The following is a 15775-nucleotide window of genomic DNA, read 5'->3' as shown; positions in this document are numbered from 1 at the left end:
CTATAATGGGGTGGTGAGAAGAAAGCTTTGAAAGAAGAAGCCAGAAATCCTTCTATTTTTTTACAAGCACTGGGTTTAACCCCATAAGACTGAACTCCTTAGGTACAAAGTAATGCCCCAAATTAATGTGGAGTGTGGAAAGCAAAGGGAGATAGAAAATGGTCTCAGTAGTCAGGAACCCTATGTGGAATGGGTGGAAACTGAGCAAAGCCTTGAACAAAGTGTGAGTTCCAAATGGGCATAGAAAAGGAATCAAAATCAATTCATGAATGAATTGACTTGAATCACCACTATTTAGTTGTTCATTTTTAATAATCTCATGAGAGAGGTACAGATGAATTAAACAATCACAGAGACAATAACATAACAAATTATGAGGTATGTTTGGGTTCCATAAATAAAGTCACTTTGTAACGTAAGTCCTGGTAAAGGTTTTTATTTTTACCTGTATTTCACTTGGTCATTATTAGCCTTATTGTGAAATACTAATTGATATACAATTACTGTGAGTTGGGCTTCCCTGGTGGCTCAGAGGTTAAAGCGTCTGCCCGCAATGCGGGAGACCTGGGTTCGACCCTGGGTCAGGAAAATCCCCTGGAGAAGGAAATGGCAACCCACTCCAGTATTCTTGCCTGGAGAATCCCATGGACGGAGGAGCCTGGTGGGCTACAGTCCACAGGGTCGCAAAGAGTTGGACACGACTGAGCAACTTCACTTTCACTTTCACGATGAGTTTCATTAGTGACTCTACTGTCCTCAGAGGAAGGTTCAAAATATCGCAAAAAAGAGATGTGGGAAAATTATTTTCCTAATTATTTCTCAACTCAAGTCTTAGTTATGCCCTTTACTTGTTAGATAATCTTGAGCAATGATCTTAAACACTTTGACTCTTCAGTTCCACACATGAATACATAATATTTGTATCATTAATTGATATATATAGAAAATATAATAGATTTAAATGATTTATAGAATTAAATATATTGCCAATTACATCGACCCCATGGACTGCAGCCTACCAGGCTCCTCCATCCATGGGATTTTCCAGGCAAGAGTACTGGAGTGGGGTACCATTGCCTTCTCCTGTCTTATATTAAGAAAACTATATTCTAGAATTAAAGAAAACATGTTTCAAATAAAAATTTGATGCCATTTTCTAGGAAAAATATAACAAAATAGTTCAATATGACATATATATACACACAGAACAAGAATGAGTTTGAAGCATTAATGTCTCAAAAAATAGCACTAGTCATCTCTTAAAACTAAAACTTTATTCTTAAGAATTTGTATAGATGCTGCCTCTACTTTTCCGTGTGTTGGTAGGCCAATAGAAATACAGCTCAATTTCCATCATCAATAAAATCAGATTTCCTAGCTTAAAAAAAAAAAACAGTAAGAACAAATATATAGGTCTTTCTCAACTTTCTGCACCAGAGAAGCAAAGATGTAATAGATACTCTAGAACAGCATGTAATGTAATCCATGCTTATGTTACTGGCTTGCCAAACCTTGTTTGGAGTACATTTTACTTTGGTTATTTCTGATCTTTGAAAAGCAGCTTTGCATAAGTTAGATCAGTAGCTGATAGATTGGTTATGTGATATGATTTGAAGGGGTAAACCCTAAAATATCTCTCTTGTATCCAGAGTACCTGAAAATCTTACCAAACTTATTGAAAGACTTGGATAAGAGTAAAAACTTGACCTGAGAAGAACAGAAAATTAATTAACAAATCCCAATATACTCATATATGTCCTTCTTCCTGAACCCAGCTCCGTTTCCCTTGTTCCTTGCCTGAAAAAAGCCCTCTTCATTCTTTGCCAAACATTTGTACGTAATTACTGATTTCCATTTCTTCCTATTCTGGATTGGGCTTCCCCTTTCTCTCCATTTGTTTTAATTCTGTACCAGCCTCTAAGTTCCAGTTTAAACTGTCTTCTGATAAAACCTTCATTATTAACTCAAGTAGAAAGGCATTGTCCTTTCTCTGAACACATGAACTTTCTGGTCTGTATGACTCATTTGCCATTTAATCATTTGGTTTTGCCTTGTGACATCTACTCTATTGTATATTTAGCTTTTTTTTTTTTTTTAATGCTCCTGTTCCTTTTTTTTCTCCCAGTTTTCTTGTTCAGTTCATTCTTCACACAGCATCTGTAAGCTTCTTCCAAATGTCACTCTCCTATTTAAAACCCATTGCACAACCAATTAGGTCTAAATTCCTACCTTGACTTATGAAAACCATATGAGTATTCTTTCAAGTCAGAGTACAGACAGCTCTTTCCTACACCAGGACCATTGCCAATACTATTCTTTTTGCCTAGAATTCTCTCTGCTTATCTCTTTATGTGTTTGACTCCTCATTCTTCAGAGCACCATCTATGTGTTACCTCCTCCGTAGTCTTGCTCTGACCTGATTCTTTCTGGGTTCTCTATTTTAGGACTGTATTGCTTTCTTTCATAGGTACATTGATTTTTTCCTTATCTCTCATCATCTACTCTTCACCACTCTCCACCCTGCCTCTGCCCTGGAGGCTTTCCCTGTGAATTGCGTCAGTGAACTCCTGTCTTCTGGATTCTGAAAATCCTGCTGAAAAAAGTTAAAGTGTTAGTTGCTCATTTGTGTCTGACTCTTTGCAACCCCATGGACTGTAGTCTGCCAGGCTCCTCTGTCCATGGGATTCTCCAGGCAAGAATACTGGAGTGGGTTGCCATTGCCTTCTCCCGGGGATGTTTCCAACTAAAGGATCAAACCCAGATCTCCTGCACTGCAGACAGATTTTTTACTGTCTGAGCCAGGGAAGTCGGGGATTCACATTGGGTTTAGCCAATGAGAGAGGAGATTGAGAAAGTGAGGACTGGGAGCTGTGTACTTATTCTTCTGGCTTCTTCTTTTCCAGGTCATCCAATGGTGGCTATTTCTTAGAAAGTAGATATTGTGTGTTTCCATTTTACAGATGAAGAAACAACTCAGAATGGTTAAGAGATACACACAATTACACAACTATGACCCTGTGGACTGTGGCCCGCCAGGCTCCTCTGTCCATGGTATTTTCCAGGTAAGAATACCAGAGTGGGTTGCCATTTCCTCCTCAAATGAGTTGGTAGTGTCAGGATTTAAATTTAAGTACTTTATCTACATCACCCTGCCTCATTTAACAATTGAAACAATCATAGTCGATCCAACTTTTTATGTCTCAGACCAGTTGAAAACAACAGCCTGTCTGCTTCATTTCTCTACCTCTTTGCCTCTAAAATCACTGTCTCTGTGACTTTAGCTCACAACAGAGTATTGGAGGGAAAGTCACCACAGTGTTAATATCATGTGTGTTGACCTGTAGAATGCCTATGGAGTTTGTTATCAAATGTGCTCAGGATCATCTAGACCTGTGACAAATAACAAAGAGTGACTACATTAAAAAAAAAAAAAAAAAGCAGTAATAATCATCTTGAACTATTTCTGAAGATAAGATATAATAATAACTTAATTTTCAGAATTGAACTTAATTTTTAGCTAAGTTAAAAAAAAATCACTAAAGATCTTACTATTGAGCTGTATATTTTTATATCATATGATTGACCAAACTCTCAATGGGAGACTATTTTTGAAATCATCATGTGACAAAACCCTTTCACAGTAATATTTCTATATTATATTTTGTTAACTGGAAAAAATTAGTATTTGGAATTTATTGAGAAAACAAACCCCAAAACTAGAACATAAATTCAGGGAGAATGCAAAATCCTTACAGTTTTTAAATCTTAGAGGTGGTCTTATGCAGAAAATTGTGTGGGGCTTGAAGGAATAGATGATTTACGCTAAAACATTATATGTCCAATACCTCCACCCTTCCCTCTGTATTGAAGAGTTGTAAGAAAAGGCTCTCATTCTTTTAAGAAGATCTGTTAATTTCCTTAAACATAGAAAAGCCAAAAAAATATGAAGGATGAGAATGAACCCTAATGTAAATACAGATAAATATGGCGACAGCTGTAGCTGAATAGTTACAGAATTGACTTGCGAAATGAAACCTCTGTAGTATACACACACACACACACACACACACTTTGGGTTTATTTATGAAACAGCGTCTTCTAAACATAGAACCTTGCATTGCAGAAAAGGCAATTAAATAGAACAGCATGAGGTTGTCAATCACTTCAACAACTAACAAAAGCATCTACTATCAAAGCAAATAATGTAAATGTGCAAAAAGGTACCTTGCTATCAAAGCGAATAATGTAAACATGCAAAGGCAAAGAATTCCCTGTATCAAATGTCACTCTTTTAATGGCGCACCATTTTTGTGTATGTTTTTGCATATGCTTGATCCTAGTATATCAGTTATTTTGAAATGTGATAGAGGATTGGCCATTATCATTTCTTAGAGGGTTTGGTCAGAGTGTGAAGCTTTTGAAAGAGGTTGGGACTTTTTTTTTTCCTTCTTTTTTTTGTTGCTAGTGTTGTACAAATAAATGGACAGTCACAGCTTATCATCACTTAAAGATGCATGTGCATGCTGCAGTTTACTGAAACATGATTGGCTGCTACATAAATCAATCTGATAGAGATCGGTTCCATGAAGAAGAGATAAATCATTAGCCAGAGCTTTTGGAATGTAATTCATTTTAGATAGTGATTATTGATGATTTAATTTTAGCAGTACATGTACATGTCTAGACCATGATGTTATATAAAATGTTAATGCAGAAGAATATATTCATTTTTAAAAGTGAGTATAAAGAAACCAATTAGAAGTTTACACGCAAACCATGCTAATGAAATAGAAGTGTCGAGAAGTCCAAAGTACTGTTTTACTAAATAAGTTAGAATGTAGCCTTATTTTTTGGGGGCAGAATTCTTAAATCTTTTCTTTAGACAGCAGCACAAAGCAGTGGCTCCAAACTTCATTCAACGTGTCATATCCAGATGACTGTAGGAACATTTTGGATACATATCTTCTACATCTTGGCCTCCATCTCTACTATTGTTTATACCTTTAGACCCACCATTTCTGTTCACAGCGTTTAGAGGGAGTCCTCGTGACAAGAGATCTTGTGTTCGGAAATGCACTGTTTTTATCATGTGGGTAAGTGGGGAAAGAGGGACATATGTTCGGTGGTCCTGACACCAGGAACCCAAGTAAGTGACAGGAGTATAAGACTGGCAGAGACGTGTTGAGAGGTAGACCAGCTAGATGGTGTCCAGGGCTTCCATCTGCAGGAGACACCAGGACATCATTGGGCAATCAATAAGATAGAAGAATTACATTTATTAGAAAATTTCCAAGGAAAGTTATATACCTTGTTGGGACCTAAACTTTGAGAGGCTAGCTTGGAGTGGAAATCAGCTGGTCAAGTAGCAATAGCTGGTCATCAAAATATCTCCTCAGAAAAGTCTTTGATTTATTCAGTGAAGTCTTGAAGTTTGGGTCAGAGATAAAAGCTGCCACCAACAGGAGTCTTCCGTCTTTCCCTCATGAGGTCCTGCTCTGAATAAGTGTGAACAAACATTTAGACTGTGCTGGTTTGCAGGGACACAGAATTAGTACCCTGCCCAAATGCCTGGTTCAAGTCTCCTGAGAGTAGGGCAAATGAAAGGACAATGGCAGTCCTCAGTGAAACTTTCATTTCATGTCTCTGGTCTTTGCTTTTGTCTAATCCAGAGTGAATCACTCTGGGTTTTTCTAATCAATCTCTAGCCTTTAACAGGGAAATTCACTTCATTGAGGAAATAAAGTATATTACATTTGGTATTTTTTTGTTTTTTGTTTTAAATTAATTTTTTATTGAAGTATAGTTGTTTGATAATGTTGTGTTAGTTTCTACTGTACAGCAAAGTGAATCAGCTATATGTATACATAGAGCCCCTCTTTTTTGGATTTCCTTCTCATTTAGGTCACCATAGAGCCCTGACTAGGGTTCCCTGAGCTATCCAGTATATTCTCATTACTTATCTATTTCGTATATAGTATCAGTATTGGATGTATGTCGATCCCAATCTCCCAATTCATCTCACCTCCTCCTTCCCGCATTGGTATCCATACATTTTTTCCCTCTACATCTGTGTCTCTATTTCTGTTTCGCAATGGATCATTTCTGCAGTTTTCTTTTCCATCTCTTGCTTCTCTGTATATAATTCCTCTCATCTTTGCTTTTGCTTTGGAAGTGTCATCATCTAACTCTTAACAGTTCCTCAGTTTACACAGCCTAAGATCTGAGCTGATTAACCTCCCGGTCTCAGAATCCAGTTCTTGCCTTCTCCTTTTATACCTGTGACTCTGTAATTGACTGTTTTCCTTTATTCTGAGTGATCCCAGGATCCCCTCCTTAAGTCACACTGGGTACTTTCTTTAGTCATGGACCCCCTAGTAGAACAGCGTATCTAGATGGATGTCAGTATCTGTATGAAAATGAAGGCTTCGAATCCAGAAACATCTTGCCTTTTAAATTGCACAGCTGTCCCCTGTCCACCCCTCCACATCTTGATTAAAATAAGGTAGGGCAAAGACTTGTAGTCTGAGAAAGTTTGAGACACTAGGGAAAGAAGCTGCATAGATAACATAAAGGGTTGTCTTCTTTTCAGATCACATCAGATTTCCTCTTAGGAAAATAAACTTTCCTGTGTGTGGTAGTCACACAGGACATGTGAGACTCTTGATTCCAGACAAGACAGAAGGACGCTGGCCAGTGCCACATAGTGTAAGACGTGTGTGTGTGTGTGTAAGGGAGAGACATTTAGCAGGGAACCCCTGGGAGATGTATGCATTTGAAGAGGAGTTGCATAAATCTAGTGTCCTGTCCCGTATTTCTTTTCTTTCTGCTATCTGTAAGCCTCCAGCAAAGTTTTGTGAAATTCCTCAGCCTGCTGCAGGCTGTAGGGAGTAATGATACAGACCCACGTCCACGCTTTGGATTGAGGGGAGCAGAAACAGCACTCGAGAAGGCAGGCTCTGGCAGGAAGAGGTGGCCAGCAGAAGGGTGTGGCAGCAGATCGAGACAGATGGCTGGCTGAGGGGCAAAGTGACAACCCGCACACGTTCTGAAACATTTAAGCAACATCTGGGCTTCTCAGAGTTTTGAGGGCACAAGAAATTGCTGCAAGACCCAGGTCCCTCAGGGTGGGGTCTCAGACTTTTACTATACAGTCATTAAAGGGAAGGGTGACCCCTGGAGGCCAGAGCAGCCTACAGCGCCAGCTGCCTTCATTCACCACTGCTTTCCAGATGCATTCCTTGGTAAATAATAAAAATGCCCACCCCTCCTGAAATGCCAGCTAAGCATTTTGAAAAATGCATTATTTTATTAGACCATCTTATAGGATTAATGTACAGTTAGAGCTCAAGGAATAAATGCAGACTTAGCAGCGCTGATCCTCTCAGGCACCTGCTACCTGATTCTCCTGAGCCCGAGATTCAAGTATCCTTACTCTTCCTGAAGAAACCCCAGTGTTCCCTATGGCATCGGTGTTTCCTCTCACCCCCTATCCAACCCTTATCCACCACCAAAAAGATGTCTGTTTGCTCTTGTAGTGCATTCTGACCTAGCAGCGCATTTGCTAGAGTTAAAATGTTTTCTTCTCACAGTCTAGTGAATGAACTTTTTCTTAATAAGATTTGAACACATTACATACTTTGGCTTCACCGTCAATCCTATTAGAGGGGAATTCCATGTGTCGGGGAGGCATGTTCTGTGATGAAACCGCCCGGCTAGAAAGTAATGTTTTCAGCTTGATCCCAGGGGCTGCTGGGCTCTGAGGTGTTCACGCTGAAGCAGAGGCGTTGGCAGTCGCTCCAGTCAATGGAGAACTGTATCCAGGCCTGGCGGATTATCTTTGAACCTTTAACAAATATGTTAGTCTCTTTTCAAATAACATTCTCAATTTCACCAGTTCAGAAACAGCTTTTGTCTCCTTAAACACAAGTTATGAGCCCCAGCTGACTCACAACTTACATACTGATCAAAAGTAGATTTGTTCTGCAGCTTGACTACTGAAAAGGTCTGCCTTCTCTCTGTATCCTAATTCATGACTTACAATAACTAATGTATTGTATCATGCAATTTTGCAGGGAAATATTTTTTGAAGAAGACAGAATTGTCTGGTTTTTGATTCAAGTTGGAAGCACATCATACTGAAGTGAAATAAATATTTAGATCATTTAGATTATTTTATAGTTATAATTTCATTTAAAATTTTTGGTTAGCAGCTACTTAGGCACCAGATACTCAAATTGTGATGATTGTCTTAGAGTTCAGAAATCAGAGTAAGAAATTGTCTTTTATTGTGAGCTGACTTTATAGAAGTCTCTATGAATGCTACAAACTTTTTCCAAGTGATGTTTTACAGAATTGCTTTTAAAAACCCCAGAGGGTAAATAGTATTCTCAGAATAAACAGAAAAATGCTGACCTTGTCAGATTCAGCTGCTGAAAGCCAAGCTGTTTTAAGACTTGGAGGATCAAGGGTCATGGTTATAAACAACGCAGATTTTTTTTTTTAAATGAAGAAAGTAAGAAATCTAGAAGAAGAAAAAAAAAGGATAGTCAGCTGCACCATGAATACAAGTAATAGATCCGTTGACCTTGGAAAGAAAGGAAGGAGTATTTATGTAAAAATATAAAACGAAAGCAAAAAACAACCAAAAAAATGAAAAAAAACCAAAAACCTTCAGGCCCAAAACTACTTGAGAAAATGTTTCTTAGAGCATATTTAAAGCCGGAAATGAGTCACTTTAACTTCATCTGTTTTTGGTTTCAGAAGGGGAGAAAGGTCAAAGCTTCTTTGTTTTAAGTAAGCTGGTCACTACTTCTGAAGTGTAATCTGATAGGGTTCAGCAGCCTTAATGAAACAGGCATTTCCCAGACACCCCGAGCTGTGTGAGCCCTCAGCAGCAGCAGGCCAAGAACTGGGCTGAAAAAACGTGTCATCAACAAAGGCAAGGTGGAGTGTGACCCTCTCTTGACTTTTGTATCTGGGTGGGTGTTTCTCAGCCACCTCTAAGGACAAGAGAACGCAGAAATCATCCATTCCTTCCTCCATTCTCAGACATTACCACGCATTACAGCCCCACAACCAGACCATAACAGTTCCAGGCACTAGATATAAATCTATTCATTTTACATATTTCTTTAGTGATGCTTTCCATTAAGCCTAGGCAAATTAGAGAAATAAGTTAGGAAACAATACTGCTGAGAACACAAGTACTAACTTCAAACAAATTCTACAGTCCTAGTGAACTCAGCATCCTTCCAATGTGAACGTTAGGGTGTAAGATGTCTAAAAAAGTACTGAGGCTGAAGCTAACTGAGGAGCTGGGTTTCAAGAAGTGAGTCCGGTTCCAGCTGTGGGCCTGGGAGGCAAAACAAACTGCCTTCTTCAGCAGGAAGGTATCCTTTTCCAGCTTCCCTGGTGGCTCAGACAGTAAAGAGCCTGCCTTCAATACAGGAGACCCAGGTTCCATCCCTGGACCAGGAAGATCCCCTGGAGAAGGGAATGGCAACCCACTCCAGTATTCTTGCCTGGAGAATTCCATGGACAGAGGAAACTGGCAGGCTACAAGTTGGACATGACTGAGTGACTAACACTTTCCCTTCACTTTCCATGTCTTCACAGGACCTATGGAGATACAGATGTCTTTTTTTAAAAATTATTTTTTTACTGGAGTATCATCGCTTTACATTGTTGTGTTAGTTTCACCTGTATAGCGAAATGAATCAGCCTTACATACACACATATCTCCTCCTTTTTGGACTTCCTTCCCATCCAGTACATTACGTAGAGTTCCCTGTACTATACAGTATGTTCTCATTAGTTATCTATTTTAGGCAGAGTATCAAGGAAAGAAGAAGCTGGTGGAGGAAAGAAACAAACCCTGAAGATACAGTCCACCCGTGAAGGGTTTCCATAACCTTTCCTGTTGGTGGTTACCTCCCCTTTGCTGTTCTCTACTCCATCTTGAACATTCTGTTCCATATACATCTCTGGACTATGGCTTGGTTGTTCCTGACCTTGACTTGCCGTCCTTTGCAGGCCACTGTATTCCTACCCTTGCTTCTCATGAGCAATATGTTCACTTTGGGTCATCACTACCGGGCCTGTCACCATTTTGCTTAATGGTTGAGGTTTCATGTTTTTGACCTGAGGTTGAACCCAGAAATGAATAACTTCTCTATACTGGCCCACCGGCTGAATTATCAGTGCCTTTCTCTGATGATATGCATGTTTTCAATGATTAGAAACGCAGCCTCCAAGTAAGGCAAGAGGGTGATACTTGTGTGGGCTGCGCTCAGTAGCAGGATCTGGGGCTAGAGCTACTCCAACATAGATGTCATTCAAAGAAGTGCTCCAAAGCTGTGTTTAGTATAAGGACAGATCCTATCTTAAATCCTGTAGGACTTGCCACCATCCCTTTAGGAAGGCAGAGAACTGTTTCCCAGTCATGACACACAACTCTTTATAGTTGATCAAGATTTTTCGTATCTATTATCTCACACAAGTCACTACAGTCTTGGGCACTTTGGAGAATAGTAATTTCTCTAGTAATTTACATCATCAACAGGGGGCAGGTCTGGAACCAAACTCCACGTTCTATTGCCCCCAGAGCAGTGCTGTTTCTTCCGATCCATGCTGCTCTCCAGTGGTTATTATAACAAGAGTAAACCACAGTTGCAGAGTTTTAGAGTTGTATGAAACTTTAAATATTACCTAACAATATTAATGTTAAAATTATTATTATTAAAAAGATGAAATTTGGCTCTGAAGAAAAGAAGTGGCTTCCGCAGTATTATTGGTAGAAAACACCATATCTCTGACTTCAGATCTTACACACACAGGAGAAAGAGAGAAAGAAGAGATAGGTGGCAGTAATAAGGACATTTTCAATATGGGCATGGTTTCATGGTAGTAAAATTTAAGAAGACTAGATTCTGATATGAAAAACATCAATAATTAGTTTGATTTCTCTTCATATAGAATACAAAGGCATATTTGTAATCAAATTTTAAAAGATGTTTATAGCTTATAGTTAGTTATCTTTATTGAATATCTCCTGACCTATAAGACACTGTTGGTAATGTAAATATAACCAGGACATAGTCTCTGCTCTCAAAGTACACTTTATATCAGAGACATTTTTGGCAGTTTTAAACCATGGCTGCAAACTGTTTGACATTCCTGCCATTAAAGGGTGGGATATATGATGTCTCTTCCTTATGAACCTGGTAGGCTTGTGACTGTGTCCCCCAATAATGGTGATGCCACATGACTTCTTAGTTATTTAAGGCCATGTATTTGGTGGCCTCAGCTGACATGTAAGAAGTCCAACGATAGCTATGAGCCCACCTTGCTGGGTAAAGGACATGCGCACTGGCATACCTGCTGAGCCCAATTTTCCCAACAGCCTCACCAAGGCACTGGAATGTGAATAAAGACATCTTGGATCCTCCATAGCAGTCCAGCTGCCAGCTGAATACCACCAATTACTTTCTCAATGCTTTTCAAAATAATAGACCCTCCTGACCAACCCCTGACCAAATTCCTGACCTGCAAAAATCATGAGACATAATAAGATGGTTGCTGTTTTAAGCTACTGAGTCTCAGGGTTTGTTATATCACAATAAATAACTAAGACATGGAGATGATGAATAAAATTCTTTAAGAAATTCTGAAACAATAGGAGGCATTTTCCTGATCTCTAGGAGTTTATAGTTTATTTGTGTTAAGGGGTACGAATCAGTTATGAACCATTTACAGAGATCAATAAAAGCCAGAAAAATCAAGGAAATCTTAGAAAAAAGTTAAAATTGAAATGGATCTTGGAGAAATTTCCCTGAAGACTTTGCCTTCCAATGCAGGGGACACAAGCTCAGTCCCTGGTTAGGGGTCTAAGATCCCACATGCCTTGAGCTAAAAAACCAAAACATAAAAAGAAGCAATATTGTAAGAAACTCAATCAAGGCTTTAAAAATGGTCCACATAAAAAAACCTTTAAATAAATAAAAAGAAAAAGAAATGGATCTTGGAGATGCAACCTAAGTGAGGAGACAATTCGGAAAAGGAGAACAGCATGAAATTTAATGAGCATCAAAACTGGTGTTAGCCATGATAATGGAGACTACTGTTTATTTAGTGCTTATTATGAGCCAAGAACTCTGCAATGTCTTTCATGTATGATTTCATTTCATTTACAAGGCTTATCTTGTAACTTTTAAGACATGCATTATTATGCCTTCAGTATGTGGGAGGAAATAAAACAGTTTGCCCAAGGTGAGACAGGTAGCTTCTGGCAGGACCACATGGGTTATGTCTGACCACGTGGTTATGTCTATGGTTTTAAGCCTCATTTCTACACTGCTTTTCTGAAATCACCTTCACAAAATGAGGAATACAATTGTATTATACACATATCTTAGAGCATTACTCATATTAATACAATTCTAAATGAATTCTTTAATTTTCTGGGGCTTTAGTAACTAAGTCAAATATAGCATATGTTCTACCTCCTCTTGAGTCCACAATATATATTTGATGATTAAACTTATTTTATCAACATTTGTGACAAGTTTTTCAAATATGACTTTTTAATATGACTATAAAAAAAAAATCCCCAGTTTTTCAGTATCATCCCTTTGTCAATAGCCTCTTTTCAGATTAAAAAATTTCTTTGTTCTAGTTGGGACATACCAACACTTCTAAAAGATCTTATTTTGGGGTTTTCTTTGCAAGGACTGAGAAAGTGCCCTCTGCTATGTAACCAAATGCAGTGTTGGTTATTTCGTTGATGGTATTTTAACCCCTATAAGCTATTAAACAAACCTGAAATATGATGAAGGAGCTCAAGTTTTAACACACTGAAATAAATGAATAATCCAAATCATATTCTTAGCTTTAACTAAAAGAAAACACATGTGAAAAGGTGCAAAGATCTGCAGGAAGATAGAGTTTAAGTGGTCATCTGGTATAGAAAGGATATCAGGAGATTGAGCAGTGTTGTTCTCTGTGATTTAAATTGTCATTAAAAACAGACTCAATCCTGAAGTGATAATCACAAGCTTTAAATCACCTACTCTGAATGTCTCAGAAAGTAGAAACCTCAGCTCTCAGGAGGAAAAAGTAAATCAGTGCAACGTGCCCACCAAAGCAGGCAGTTCTGTGCGGGTGGCAAAGACGGTTCCCATGTATCCTCATGGCTTAGGCAGAACAGACTGTGCGGTGTTGCTGTGAGAAAATGTCCATGAACAGAAGCAATGCTTTATCCAGAATGAAGAGCTCTTACAACATCACCAGCAGAGGAGTGTTTTAAAAGTAACAATTTAACACACACACACGTGCACGCACACACACACACACATAATGCCAAAAGTCTGTTTTTCATTAAACTGAATTAAGAATATTTGAAAATAGATTAATTGACTGTTTAAGGAAGTAAAATGACTGCAATGGTGTTCTTGCTTGACAACTTGTATATTATAAACATTTTCCTGTTTTTAATTATCCTACTATATGGAAATATCAAGATTGAATAATTTAATCCGCTGTAGTTGGGCATCAGATTTTCTTCTCCTTCGCTACTATGAAGAACTTACTTGAATATGTCTTTGTGCACATTCAAAATTTCTTTCAAACACATTCTTAAAATTTAACTTACTGTGTCAAAAAGTGTACATGTTTTTCAGACATTTTGTACATAGCACCAATTTGTCCTGGAGGAACATCATGCCAAATTATATTTTGTAAGCTAGGAGAATGGTTCTTTTCTTTTACTGAGTCTAACAATTTAAGTTTTTTTCATTTCAAAGGTGTATAAATTTACTAAGTCTCTTTTTTTCCCGTGTATTGTCTTTTAATCTTCTATGTGCATTTTTTTTTCTGATGTATTTTTTTAAACCATCAAATGTACCAATATCAATATATTCTTTAAAGGTTCCCACTTTGTTGTTATGATGTTTAGCTAATCACCTGTAATTTCTTCCAGATTTTTATTGTTTAATTTAAAGAGGGCATTTTTAATTCACCTAGAAATCATTTTGATGTTTGAGAATAAAAAGTAATTTATTCCTTCTACTTTAAAATAAAACAAGTATATTAAAAGCTATATGCCCAAATTTAATTTTTGTTCAAAATCATCATCTTAGGAAGTAGTTACACATTCTAATGATACTCAGAACAAATTTATAGCTTTCATCTAAAATTGTCTTCAATGACAGTAGAAACTTTATAAAACCACATAAACACACCACTGTGGAGTTTGCAGGCGACTTTGATTCTGATCAGAAGTGGAACGACTCAGCTTGATCACTTACCTTATGCAGCTGACTTGGCTTTGATTGGCTTTTTGCTCTCTCTAAAAATACAATTTGACCTCAATTGATGAAGATTCAACATCACTAAGAATATTTCAAAAGATTTGGACCAATGGTACCTAAAAATTCCCCAAAGAGGACTTCCAAAAATATTCTGGGTAGTGCAATAAATGTTTGTCTTCTTAAAGTAACTAATTTGAAACTGGCAACACTAATTTTGTTGTATCCTTCTGATTTGGTTGTTTGAATTTTGGTCTTCATTATTTAAGAATTGTACTCTCAATATTTTCTTTAAAAATCAGCTTTGTAAGTTACTAATGTTGTGTATCAAACATGTCTTGTGTGATTCCAAAATGTTCATGTATTTGTGGGAAAAACCATTCATATCAAAGCAAAGAAGTGTGTGTGTGTGTGTGTGTGTGTGTACACACACGTGTGTGCGTGCCTGTTTTAACCTGACTAATTCTAGGGTATATGTAGCAAAGTATCTCACAGAGATAAAATTATGAACAATATTCTTATTAAACACAGATTCTTCTTCTAGTGGACTTAATAATGAGAAGCACAGCAAACTATGAACACAAATAATATGTTATCCTAATTAATAAAAGTGTATTTTCTAATAACACACATTTTGGACAGAGACTTTATTTCCAGAAATACCAAAAAGAGCACAGGAATATGTTCCATGGAGTCATGAAGGGGAAGAAGTTTTATTTAGAGGTGGTAAGGGCTTCCCTTGTAGCTCAGTCAGTAAAGAATCTGCCTGCAGTGCAGGAGACCAGGGTTTGATCCCTGGGTTGGGCAGATCCCCTGGAGAAGGAAATGGCAACCCACTCCAGTATCCTTGCCTGGAAAATCTCATGGACAGAGGAGCCTGGTGGGCTGCAGTCCATGGGGTCGCAAAGAGTCGGGCATGACTGAGTGACTAACACTTACTTACTTACTTAAGGTAGTGTACCTAAATTCTTCCTGTTCACTTTTTTTTTTCCTTCACTGTGAGTGTCGGTGGAGCACTGAAGCTACGGTACCCTGAAGCTACCACAGTCTCTTCCCACTCCTGGGCTCTAAGATATTTGATTTTGTAATTCCCAAATTGGAATTGTTCAGAAACATTAAGCACTAATTAAACAAGCAAAACCCTATACATTTGAGAATTCTGGTTAGTCTTCTGAGAAAGGACTATAATTAGAAAAGAAAGGGGGGGTGGGTAGGGGATTTAGCCTTCAAGTATGAAAGGAAGAGTAATGAAATGATTGATTAATTCTTTACCTTTGGAGTCTACTTAACTTTGTGACCTGTAGCCTCTTAATTCTTACCTGGAAGGCTTTGGGGTCAAGTTTTTTTTTTTTTTTTTTTAATCTTCTTGCTCACGCAAGTTTAAGGAGCACCAGGCTAAGAACACAAATGGAAGCCCCCTGGCTGTCCCTCGTCTCTTCCCAGCCCAACTTTATTCTGCACTTTGAAAGGTC

General features: G+C 38.0%; 1 long non-coding RNA gene across 1 annotated transcript in view; it reads left to right on the top strand.

Annotated features, from left to right (window-relative positions):
• Positions 1-15775, top strand: part of LOC132345793 (uncharacterized) — a 127481-nt gene that overhangs the window by 58096 nt on the left and 53610 nt on the right. Inside the window, exon 2 of the long non-coding RNA XR_009495351.1 lies at positions 2961-3062. This is a non-coding gene — a long non-coding RNA (uncharacterized lncRNA). The remainder of the gene's footprint in view (positions 1-2960; positions 3063-15775) is intronic.

The sequence above is a fragment of the Bos taurus genome, chromosome 7 (assembly GCF_002263795.3).
Source record: "Bos taurus isolate L1 Dominette 01449 registration number 42190680 breed Hereford chromosome 7, ARS-UCD2.0, whole genome shotgun sequence".
Classification (NCBI taxonomy): domain Eukaryota; kingdom Metazoa; phylum Chordata; class Mammalia; order Artiodactyla; family Bovidae; genus Bos; species Bos taurus.
The sequence above is the reverse complement of the archived record's forward strand: the minus strand, read 5'-3'. Positions and strand labels throughout refer to the sequence as shown.